The sequence below is a fragment of the Periophthalmus magnuspinnatus genome, chromosome 1 (assembly GCF_009829125.3).
Source record: "Periophthalmus magnuspinnatus isolate fPerMag1 chromosome 1, fPerMag1.2.pri, whole genome shotgun sequence".
NCBI classification, from domain to species: domain Eukaryota; kingdom Metazoa; phylum Chordata; class Actinopteri; order Gobiiformes; family Gobiidae; genus Periophthalmus; species Periophthalmus magnuspinnatus.
In genome coordinates, this window is record NC_047126.1 from 2,594,538 (window position 1) to 2,607,128 (window position 12,591).

At 41.7% G+C, this 12,591-nt stretch overlaps 2 non-coding genes across 2 annotated transcripts; one reads left to right on the top strand and one right to left on the bottom strand.

Annotated features, from left to right (window-relative positions):
• Window positions 1-9,089: 9,089 nt before the first annotated feature.
• Window positions 9,090-9,208, bottom strand: LOC117379562 (5S ribosomal RNA). Its single transcript, XR_004542097.1, has one exon. It is a non-coding gene; the product is annotated as a 5S ribosomal RNA (ribosomal RNA).
• A 367-nt stretch (window positions 9,209-9,575) lies between these two features.
• On the top strand, window positions 9,576-9,694 carry LOC117379568 (5S ribosomal RNA). The gene has a single exon (XR_004542098.1). It is a non-coding gene; the product is annotated as a 5S ribosomal RNA (ribosomal RNA).
• The last annotated feature ends 2,897 nt before the right edge of the window (window positions 9,695-12,591 follow it).

The window sequence follows — 12,591 nt, forward strand, 5'->3', positions numbered from 1 at the left end:
AAACTATGAACATCTTAAAAAATAAACATGTATTAGTACTTGTAACAGTAGTAGTAGTAGTAGTAGTAGTAGTAGTAGTAGTAGTAGTAGTAGTAGTTCTGAAACGCTCTTATAAACTCTGAAACATAATTTAACTTTCACTTCAAATTTCAGTTTTAATCAATTTCCCCACAAGAGGGAGACATTTCCCTGTGACACCTGTTTGTCTAATTTTACCCAGAGAAGAACAGCAGACCTGAGGGTGGATCAGTGCTGTGTAATGTCTAGTAGTAGTAGTACAAGTAGCAGTAACAATAGTAGTAGTAGTAGTACAAGTAGCAGTAAGAATAGTAGTAGTAGTAGTACAAGTAGCAGTAGTAGCTGAAATAGTAGCACATGAAGGAGTAGTAGTACCTACTATTACTACATAATAATGCCTTACACTTGTAATGCACTTTACAGTCTTGTTAAAGCTCTTACACTATAGTCATTATTCATTCATTTCCACACTTGGTGATGGTCAGATACTATTGTAGCCACAGCTGCCCTGGGGAGACTAACAGAAGCGAGGCTGCCAATCTGCGCCATCGGCCCCTCCGACCACCACCTATCATTCACGCACACACCACTTTCATACTAGGCAATGTGGGTGAAGTGTCTTGCCTAAGGACACAACGACAGAACTTGGTCCGAGCGGGACTCGATCCTCCGACCTTCGGGTTGGGGACCAACACTCAACCACTGAGCCACTGTCGCCCCGTACATACTACTACTACTACTACTACTACATAGTACTACTACATACTATTACTACATACTACTACATACTTCTACTACTACAACTACATATTACTACTACTGCTACCTACTACTACTACTACTACTACTACTACTACTACTACTACTACTACTACTACTACTACTACTACTTTCTACTACATACTACTTCTTCTACTACTACATACTACTACTACTACATACTGCTTCTATTACTACTACTACTGCTACCTACTACAACTACTACTTTCTACTACATACTACATACTACTACTACTACTACATACTACTTCTACTACTACATACTACTACTACATACTACTACTACTACATACTGCTTCTATTACTACTACTACTACTACTACTACTACATACTACTACTACTACTACTACTACTGCTACCTACTACAACTACTACTCCTACTACTTTCTACTACATACTACTTCATACTACTACTACGTACTACTACTACTGCTACTTTTACTACATACTACTGTTACTACTACTACTACTACCATGATAAATACTACTAATAATAATACTTCTAGTGGTAGTACTTCTCCTTCTCGACACTTCCCAGCACTGACTCATGCGCAGGTCTGTGTGAAAATGAGAACAACAGCTGTCACAGGGAAATGGCTCCATCTTCTGGACAAAATGAGAACAACAGGTTTCACAGGGAAATGGCTCCATCTTCTGGACAAAATGAGAACAACAGGTTTCACAGGGAAATGGCTCCATCTTCTGGACAAAATGAGAACAACAGGTTTCACAGGGAAATGGCTCCATCTTCTGGACAAAATGAGAACAACAGGTGTTTATACCTGAGCCACAGGACACGTGTGAAGTACTTCCTGAACTTCCTGGGACTGAACCAGGACTGAACCGGGAGTAAACAGGACTAAACCGGGACTACTACTACATACTACTACTACTACTACTACTACTACTGCTAAAACTACATATTACTACTACGATGACTATATACTACTACTACATACTACTACTACATACTACTAGTACATACTACTACTACTACTACTACTACTACTACTACATACTACTACTACTACTACATGCTGCTACTACTACATACTACTACTACTACATACTACCACAACTACTACATGCTGCTACTACTACTACTACTACTACTACATACTGCTACGACATACTACTACTACGAAATATTACTACTACTACTACTACATACTACTATTACTACTACTACTACTACATACTCCTACTCCTACTATTACTACTACTACTACTACATATTACTACTACTACATACTACTACTACTACTACTACAACACACTACTACTACTACTACTACATGCTACTACTAGTACATACTACTACATACTACTACTACTAATACTACTACTACTACCACTACTGCTACTACATACTACTACCACTACATACTACTATTACTACATACTACTACTACGCACTACTACTACTACTGCTACATACTACTACTGCTACATACTTCTACTACTACTACTACTTTCTACTACTACTACATACTTCTGCTACTTCTACTACTACTTTCTACTACATACTACTTCTACTACTACATACTACTACTACATACTGCTTCTATTACTACTACTACTACATACTACTACTACTACTGCTACCTACTACTACTACTACTACTACTTTCTACTACATACTACTTCATATTACTCATACTACTACTACTACTACGTCCTACTACTATGTACTACTACTATGTACTACTACTACTACTGCTACTACTACTACATACTACTGTTACTACTACTACTACTACCATGATAAATACTACTACTACTACTAATACTTCTAGTGGTAGTACTTCTCCTTCTCGACACTTCCCAGCACTGACTCATGAGCAGGTCTGTGTGAAAATGAGAACAACAGGTTTCACAGGGAAATGGCTCCATCTTCTGGACAAAATGAGAACAACAGGTTTCACAGGGAAATGTCTCCATCTTCTGGACAAAATGAGAACAACAGGTTTCACAGGGAAATGGCTCCATCTTCTGGACAAAATGAGAACAACAGGTGTCACAGGGAAATGGCTCCCTCTTCTGGACAAAATGAGAACAACAGGTGTTTATACCTGAGCCACAGGACACGTGTGAAGTACTTCCTGAACTTCCTGGGACTGAACCGGGAGTAAACCAGGACTGCACCAGGACTACACCAGGGCTAGACCAGGACTGAACCAGGACTAAACCAGGACTAAAGCAAGACTAGACCAGGGCTAGACCAGGACTGAACCAGGACTAAACCAGGACTAAAGCAGGTCTAAAGCAGGACTAGACCAGGACTAGACCAGGAGGTAAAGCAGGACTAGACCAGACTAGACCAGGACTAGACCAGGACTAAACCAGGACTAGACCAGGACTAGACCAGGACTAAACCAGGACTAAAGCAGGACTAACCAGGACTAAAAATTCATTCGGAAATGCTACAAAATGAGAAGAAGGTGCTGATGCAAAGGAAATATGTCGTAAAGAAGAGGGCTCGAGACTAATGAAGGTTAAGAAAAAGCAGAAACCTTTAACGGTCGAAGATACACATCTAAATTTACGACAAGAGATTTCGGATCACGCAACAAGAGCGAGTTTGCAAGAGGAGTTTGAACGCTTCGGATCAAAACTGCCTCAAGAAGGAGGGTGGAAACAGAGCCACGTTGCGTCAGAAACAGAGGAAAATCGCACCTTACAGGAACAAATATCTGTGATGACTGAGAAATTGGCTGAAAATTAGGTTTGGAAGAAGAAATACGCAGACTTGGAGATGAAGAACAGCGACCTGAAAAGCAAACTTGAAAAGATGAAGGAACATCTTCGCAAAATCACTGAAGATTACAACTTAGAAAAACTGCTAGCGCTCAAATATGACCAAAGACTCTGCGAGATAGAGCGTCTAAAGACATCAAATCACGAAATTGGGCAAGAAATTGACCAAATGAAGAGTAAAATGATAAACAGTACAGTCATGTCTGACACTCATAAGAGAATTGATCAGGAATTGGAGCTTAAGAAAGCTAAACAGAAGGAATTGAACGAGAAACTTGAACACATTTATGGCAAACTGCTCAAACTTAAAGAGTCTCAGGAAGTGGTGCAGAGATGTGACACAGAACCACACGAAAGGCTCTACAGTTTGTACAGAGGAATTCATAAACTGCAGTGGGAAATCAAAGAGGCTCGCTCGGTAAAGGACGATTTCAACAAGTTAAAATGGCAAAGTAACGACGACTTAAAGAAGGAGCGTTTCAGATTGTGGAGGGTGAAGAAAGAACAGGAGCCGTCATTGGTCAAAAATAAAAATCAGGAACATGAAAATGAACAAATGCGGCAAGAGAATGAAACGATGGAAAAAGTTTACACGGAGCTGTACTTCCAATTGTCCTGCAGACAAATGGTGACGTTTTTGAATGAAGTTTTACAGGAAGAGAAGGAAGGGCTGGAGCAGTAAACCAGAACTAAACCACGACTAAACCGGAATTAAACGGGGATTAATCCATCCATCCATTTTCTTCCTCTTATCCGGGGCCGGGTCGCGGGGGCAGCAGTCTAAGCAGGGACTCCCAAACTTCCCTCACCCCAGACATGTCCTCCAGCTCCTCCGGTGGGATCCCAAGGCGTTCCCAGGCCAGAGAGACATAGTCCCTCCAGCGTGTCCTGGGTCTTCCCCGGGGCCTCCTCCCGGTGGGACATGCCCAGAACACCTCCCTAGGGAGGCGTCCAGGAGGCATCCTGAGCAGATGCCCGAGCCTCAGCTGCTCCTCTCAACATGTAGGAGCAGCGGCTCTACTCCGAGCTACTCCCGTGTGACCGAGCTCCTCACCCTATCCCTAAGGGTGCGCCCGGCCACTCTGCGGAGGAAGCCCATTTCAGCCGCTTGTATCCGCGATCTTGTCCTTTCGGTCATTACCCAGAGCTCATGACCATAGGTGAGGGTAGGAACGTAGATTGACCGGTAAATCGAGGAGCTTCGCCTTTGGGCTCAGCTCCTTCTTCACCTCCTCCACTTGGGGCAGAGACTCTCCACCCACCCGGAGAGAGCAAACCACCTTTTTCCGGTGGAGAACCATGGCCTCGGATTTGGAGGAGCTGATTCTCATCCCAGCCGCTTCACTCTCGGCTGCAAACCGCCCCAGTGCTGCAGGTCCTGGCTCGAAGAAGCATCAGGACAACATCATCTGCAAACAGCAGAGATGAAATCCTGTGTTTCCCAAACCAGACCCCCTCCGGCCCCTGAACCAGACCCCCTCCGGCCCAGAAATTCTGTCCATAAATATAATGAACAGAACCGGTGACAAAGGGTGGAGGAGGACCAAATTATATTAAAATAGATAAAAGTAAATCTTGTTCAATTTACTTTTTCACGTTGTTGATCTTTTGGCACATGATAAAACTGAATGTGACTTTTTCTGCTGTTTATTTAACTGAAATTTAATAAATTAATTATTCATTTAATGAATGCATTTGGAAAACATTTTGTACATTGAGTCTTGCATATTCATCCTTTGCTACATGTTACAGGCCAAATCTATAATGTCATATAAACATATCCTGGTAACGCCTGTGTGAGAAACGTGTATAAAGTGTGTGGTGAGGGGTTTTACAGCAAAACATATAGAATAATTGTAAAAAATAAAGCTGATACTTCGTGGATTTCATCTATTGCGGGTTATTTTTAAAACATAACCCCCGCGATAAACGAACAGGCTATATGTTGAAAATACGACAGAGGAGGCGAAAGAAACAACATAAATGTACGTAGAAAAATCCAGAAAAGTGCACACAGTCTGGTGTTTTGTGGACTCACTGGGGCAGAAACACGGATCCAGTTTGGCTCAGGTCCAGAATATTACATGCACCGAGTCACACGTGGCTGCAGAAAGTGTTCCTTTAACCGTTTGTTTCACTTACGACAGTTTCGGCAGCGGACGTTATCTAACCGCACGCCGCCCCTATTACACTTTGAAAGTCAAAGTCGACGTTAAAGCGTTTTGCACGTAAATATTACCCCGAGGAGAGCGGAGGAGTCGTGTGCCGCAGTGAGGGAGACGATGCACAGACACGGGCACAGAGTGTACAAACCGATGGGACAAACCGACGTCCATCAGCTGTTTGTCAATGAGTTATTAGTTTGACAAAGACTATCATCGTAAAGCGGCTGTACGTCGTTATATTATGCATGTTAAAAGCCGACTCTGCACAAATTAATGAGGTTAAATCAGTAAAGGTTTGTGTCGTTATTGTTCAATTTCAATTCAATTCATTTATTTTTGTAACGCCCAAAATCACAACAACAGTTGTCTCGAAGGGCGTTCATGTTTTGGTTGATGGGGGAAACCGGAGTACCCGGAGGAAACCCATCCAGACACGGGGAGAAACATGAAAAACTCCACACAGAAAGGCCTGGTGACCCGGGGATCGAACCAAACCTTCTGCTGTGAGACATGAGCCACTCAGCCACCGTGATATACACACAAAAACAAAACAACAGGAAAAATCAGACAAAACAAGAAAAATCAGACAAAACAAGGAAAATCGGCCAGGCGAAGAGGAGGAAGACCAGATGAGGAGGAGGAGAGCCGGGCGAGGAGGAGGGCCAGGCGGGGAGGAGGGGAGGGTCCAGCTGTCATCGGGGCATCTGAAAGAGATATACTCCACAGGGGGAGTGGGACAGGGGACAACATGTGAATAGCATTGCTGATGAGAAAATAGGACAAAGTAGAGGATAGTGCTCAGGTTGCCATACTTCCCCCAGCTAGTTACTCCTACTGCAGCCTCTTATCCCGGGTTTTAATGTCCCTAACTCCCTCACTATGTAACCTGGTCTATACCGAAGAGGAAGGTTTTAAGCCTGGTCTTAAATACAGAGACTGTGGGGGCCTGTTTAACATCAGCAGGGAGTTGATTCCATAGCACAGGAGCTTGGTAACTGAATGCTCTCCCTCCCACTGTACTTTTGGACACTCTAGGAACCACTAATAGTCCTGCATTCTGAGAGCGGAGTGCTCTGTTTGGCTGGTACGGGACAATAGCATCTTGCAGATAGGATGGGGCCATACCGTTTAGGGCTTTGTATGTCAGGAGGAGGACTTTGAATTTGATTCTAAGCTCGACAGGAAGCCAGTGCAGATATTTTAGTACAGGACTGATGTGGTCTCTTCTTTTAGTTCCTGTTAGGACTCTGGCCGCTGCATTTTGGACCAACTGGAGGCTCCTTATAGTACTTTATAGTACTTTATAGTACTTTTGGGGCAGGCGGCAAGCAGGGAATTACAGTAATCAAGTCGGGAAGTAACAAATGCATGGATGAGTTTTTCAGCATCGTTTTTAGGTAAAATATTTCTAATTTTAGTTATATTTCGCAGGTGAAAGTATGCGGTTTTACAAGCTAGGTTTATATGGGCTGTGAATGAGAGATTTTGATCAAATAGGACTCCAAGATTTTTTACAGTAGGGCTAGAAGCTATACTCACATTGTCGAGTGAGATTATCTGGTCTGACAGAGAATCTCTTTGACCTTTGGGACCAATGACAATGACCTCTGTTTTTTCAGGATTTAAGAGCAGGTAATTCAAGGTCATCCAGGTTTTGATGTCCTTCACACAGGCACTGAGTTTATCTATTTGATCAGTCTGATTTGGTTTCATTGATAAGTACAGCTGAGTGTCATCAGCGTAGCAGTGAAAATTAATGCCATGTTTTCTGATAATGTTACCCAATGGCAACATATACAGAGTAAATAGGATTGGACCAAGCACAGATCCTTGTGGAACACCACAGGCTACTTTAGAACAGGGAGAGGTGCTCTGGTTTATACTAACAAACTGGTACCTATCTGATAGATAGGATTTAAACCATTTAAACATGTGTGAATGAAACAAAACACAACTCCAGGTCTGTTTGTGTCGAGGAAACGACATTAGAACATAGATCAGAAAAGAGCGTAATATGGGCCCTTTAACTGTCCTGTAAACATAAATATAATTACAATAACTTTATCAAATATTCATCTTGTAACTGTAAAAAAACGAATAAATACAGCACAGAAAACAGATTAAAAAGCCTCACAAGAGAAGATATAAATAGACAGACGTGAGGAGACAGAATAAGTGTAAATGAATGAGTGAGATCAGAAGAGCAGGGCCAGGTGTCTCACTGAAGCACCACAACCACAGTGGCTCAGTTGGTAGAGCGTTGGTCCACTGATCGGAAGGTTGGTGGTTTGATTCCAGCTCCCACAGATGAGGACCAGATAGAGGCGACACATGAGGCTGGTTATCAATGGACACCACTAAAAACAAACAAAAATCATAATAAAAGTGTGTAAATCATAAATCTACACATTCATCCCTTGTATCGTTTCACAGTGTTTGATCTTAGACTCTCTAATCTAATCCATATTAATACAAACACAAGTATGTGATATATGCAGTGCTGCCCCCTTGTGTTGGACTCCAGGACTAACTGATTCATTCAAGTGTCACTAAACCATCTCTAAAAATATATGTACGACAAGCAGTGGAGGAGCAAGGACTTAGTTTGATACTTAAGTAAAAGTACATCAGAGTAAAGAAATACTCAAGTAAAAGTATCACATGAAAAAACTGACTCAAGTAAAAGTATTAAAGTACATGTATAAAAAGTAAAATTATTTCTCACACATTTTGAGTCTTTGAGGCTTTAAATGTCGTGATTCTGATCAAGATTTGAGCTGAATTTTGTTCAACAGAAACAACTGAATTGATCTGTTTTTGTTTGCATATTTTTGTTTCCTCAAACCAGGGCCGGCCCGAGCCTTTAGTGGGCCCTAAGATGAATTTGCCCTCGGTGCCGTCTCCACTTCTGTGCCACATATTCATATTTAACAACATTAAGACACAACCACTGATAAAAAGACTGAACATTGTAGAGGTGAAGTATAAGTGGGTATATATGAGCTGATATTTATCAACTCTTTATATCATGAAATGTAGAATTGGACAGAGTAGACAAATGATGTACTTAAGCAAGAGTACACATACTTCAGAATTATGTCACTCAAGAAGTACAAAGTACTGACTGAATTTAAGAGTTGGATAAAACAATAGATTTATAATCATCACATTTATAATCATCACATTTATAATCATCAGATCATCTGGACTGAACATTAAACCAGAGGATTTTAGGATCACATTATTTTTATGTTTATTGTCAGGATTTGGATGCAGATTTCACCTAAATGTGAACCAGGCAACTTCAGTGTTTTACAGCTTTTAAGGACTAAAAGAAAACATATTAAACAGCCCTCTGCAGAATAAAAAGCTTACAGCACCTGGTATTCCCAGGCGGTCTCCCATCCAAGTACTAACCAGGCCCGACCCTGCTTAGCTTCCGAGATCAGACGAGATCGGGCGTGTTCAGAGTGGTATGGCCGTAAGCGAGGGACACACTGCTGGGGATTGTATTTATATCTACTCTATACCTGTTACACATGTTTACTGGAGTCATGAAATTTACATTTTAAACCAAAAGAAAATCCTGCTCAAATGTGACAGTGACTGTTTGGAGACACACTTTGTGGTTTTTCCATTTCTCAGTTGTTATCTGCAGCACAGTTCAGCCCTTTTACTTTATTCTATTCTATTTGTTATTAAAGTAAAGGTATACTTTATTGAACCTCATGGGGACATGCATCCTCTGCATTCGATCCAGCGATTTGTCTTATTGTGGATGTCAAAAGCTGCATGTACTTCTATTCATAGACTTGAATATAGATATAAAAACAGTGTCACATTCATGTCCCCTCGCTTACGGCCATACCACTCTGAACACGCCCGATCTCGTCTGATCTCGGAAGCTAAGCAGGGTCGGGCCTGGTTAGTACTTGGATGGGAGACCGCCTGGGAATACCAGGTGCTGTAAGCTTTTATCTTTCCTTTCTTTTTCAAACTGTTATCTAGAGTTATTATTATTGTTTTGAGTGAAAACAAACACATTAGCCTGATTACATGATTGTCATGTTCTTTTGTACAAATTACTGTTACTACTGCACTACTGCAATATGACCAGAAGAGGGAGCTGTTCTGATACTTTTCTACATTGTAAAACTCTCAGGTGGAGTTCTTGTGCTTACTGGGTTCATGTGTTTTGTTTGTTATGTTTGGGGTATTTTTTGGTTCATAATTTAACTCCATCACATATAAAAGAACAGAATGTTACATGGTTGAATGCAAAGAAAAAAACAAAGAAAGTCAAAATAACCACGTGTACCTAAAGAATGCCACTGCTGCAGTTACTATTTAGCCCCTATAACTCACTTTAAGCTACGGCTGCACAATATGTCACAATCAAATCAAACATTCCATTTGATTTGGTCAAAGAACAATATATCATGTTTTTTAAGTCTTGTAGTTTCGTCCTCTACAAACATGCTCTGAAATGCGTGGGATTCTTGTCTCAAATGTTTATGCTCTTGTAGTTATTTACAATGTGCACTCTGAACAGAATCCTGCTTTTTAAACATCACAAATCTAATCACAAGAGTTTTTCTTACATCTTCAGCTGCAGTGTTGAACCAGAGAGAGGGAGGGGCCACACATGAGGAGGGAGGGGCCACACATGAGGAGGGAGGGGCCACAGAGGGAGGAGCCACTGAAATCAGTTCATCAAGGTTTATTTTCTGTTTGAAAACATTTCATGATCCTTTTGTCAAATGTTTATTGCCAAGATATTTGTACATTTTGATTCATTTCTACAATAAAATCACACCTCCCCTTGTTTTCTTTTGAAACGTCCACTTCCTGTTTCAGTGTCAGTGCATGTGCAGCTCACAGTTTGCTTCAGGACGACTGGAGCTCAACAGTGACCACCCCCAATAGATCCATGGACCACCCAGGGGTGCAGCGCCACATTCTGGGCCCCAGGTAAAAATCATCTTGGGGCCCGCACTACATATTGTCTAATGAAAAATACATATTACAGACTTTGTGAGGGGCCCCTCCCTGCACTGGGCCCTGGGTAAACAGTACCCTTTACCCCCCAGGTCTGACGCCCCTGGGACCACCCACTCGTGGTAACTAATGCCCACAAGACCTGTCATTTTATTTAAAATCTGTGTCTGAAACTTTATAAACAAACTAATTAAAACATTTCACAGAATCTTGTCTTTTAAACCAGTGGTCCCCAACCACCGGGCCGTGGACCGGTTCCGGTCCGTGGATCAATTGGTACCGGGCCACCGGCCGTTCAAGAAATAATTAATTATTTCCGTTGTATTTATTATCTGAGTCTGAAAAATCTTTTATTTTGAAAAATGACCGGATTCTCTCGGTTACATTTCCGTCACTTGAGCGCCGACAACTTAACCACTTATCGTTCCGACGGCCCGCGCGCGTTACACGTTACAACTTTACAGCAATGTACGTGTATTTCTGCGTCACCCACACAAACAATCTACACATCAAATGAAAGCTACGACATTCATCTTTCTGAATATGTAAACCACTTACACCTCGAATCACCACAGTGCTGACAGGAAAGACGTTTTTACAGAGAAGTCAGAAATGTGGATTTGGACTTCACTTACCATTGAGGCTCTGGTTCTGTCAAACATCAACATATTCACACAAAGTTGGTCTCATTCGTTCCGTAAAGGTCCAGAGAATATAATCCAGTCAAGAAATTATGTCCACAAAGGAAGTTAGAGCCTCCATGTCCAATCTGCTGCAGGAAAGTGAAATCTGTTCCGTCACTTCTCCGCGTAAAAACTGAGACTGGATATAAAGATCCGCGCGTAAAATTACGCGCGCGTATTGCGTAATTTTACGCAGCAGTTTTGTGTTTTAAACATGACGAAACGGACAAAACAAAGGAAGTACACGACCGAGGACACTGTGGATGTTTGTACAAGTTAAACTAGAGGCATCTGGACCCGGAGCGGTTCGTGGAACCGAGTGAAGATCTCATGGTGGACCTTATGTTTTGATGGACTGGATGCTGTTCCTGGTCGGTAAGTGTGGTTTAATCTGCTATTAACTTAATTGTGGGTCAAATGTGTATCATGTGTAATCATTAGCATTAGCATTAGCCCGTTGGGCTCTGGTTAGCGTTGGCCCCTCCGCGGTGATAAAAAGGTTGGGGACCACTGTTTTAAACCTCCTTTTAGGACTTAAACAACCGTGTTATGGATATTAGTTAGCATGTAGCTGTTAGCCTCCATGACCTTTGAACTCTTAATATTGTTTGAAAAGTCTGGGGGAAAATGAAAGTAAAATGTCCTTCCAGAAGCTGAGCAGACGTCACTGTTGAGCTCCACAAAACACAATGTTTCTTACAATAACTCGTATAATAAGGGACGACAGGAGCTCAGTGTTTGTCCACTGAGCTGAAGGTTGGAGGTTCAAATCCCACTCTCCACATAAACATCATTGGTAGAGCGGTCAGATCCACTGACCCACAGGTTGGCGGTGCGATTCCAGCTCCCACAAATTAATGCTGTTGTGTCCTTGGGCAAGACACTTAATCCGCCTCACATGTTTGATTCTGTTTAACGACTCAATGCTACTTCTAGAAACTGTCACTGAACTGATGTAAAACTATGTCAGATATTTACCACAGGTACTATCTCACCAAACCAACTTTATTTTACAGTTTTAAACATCAATTTGTTGCGTGTCACCACCGCTGGACCAAGTGGCACATAACAGCTCTGTTCCACCTTGTGATGTCATGAAGTTAACAGCTCCTTCAGTAGAGACTGACAATTCCAGGACTGAAATGATCCAAATGATTCTAGTGAAGATGTAGTTTAAAAACACAGTGGA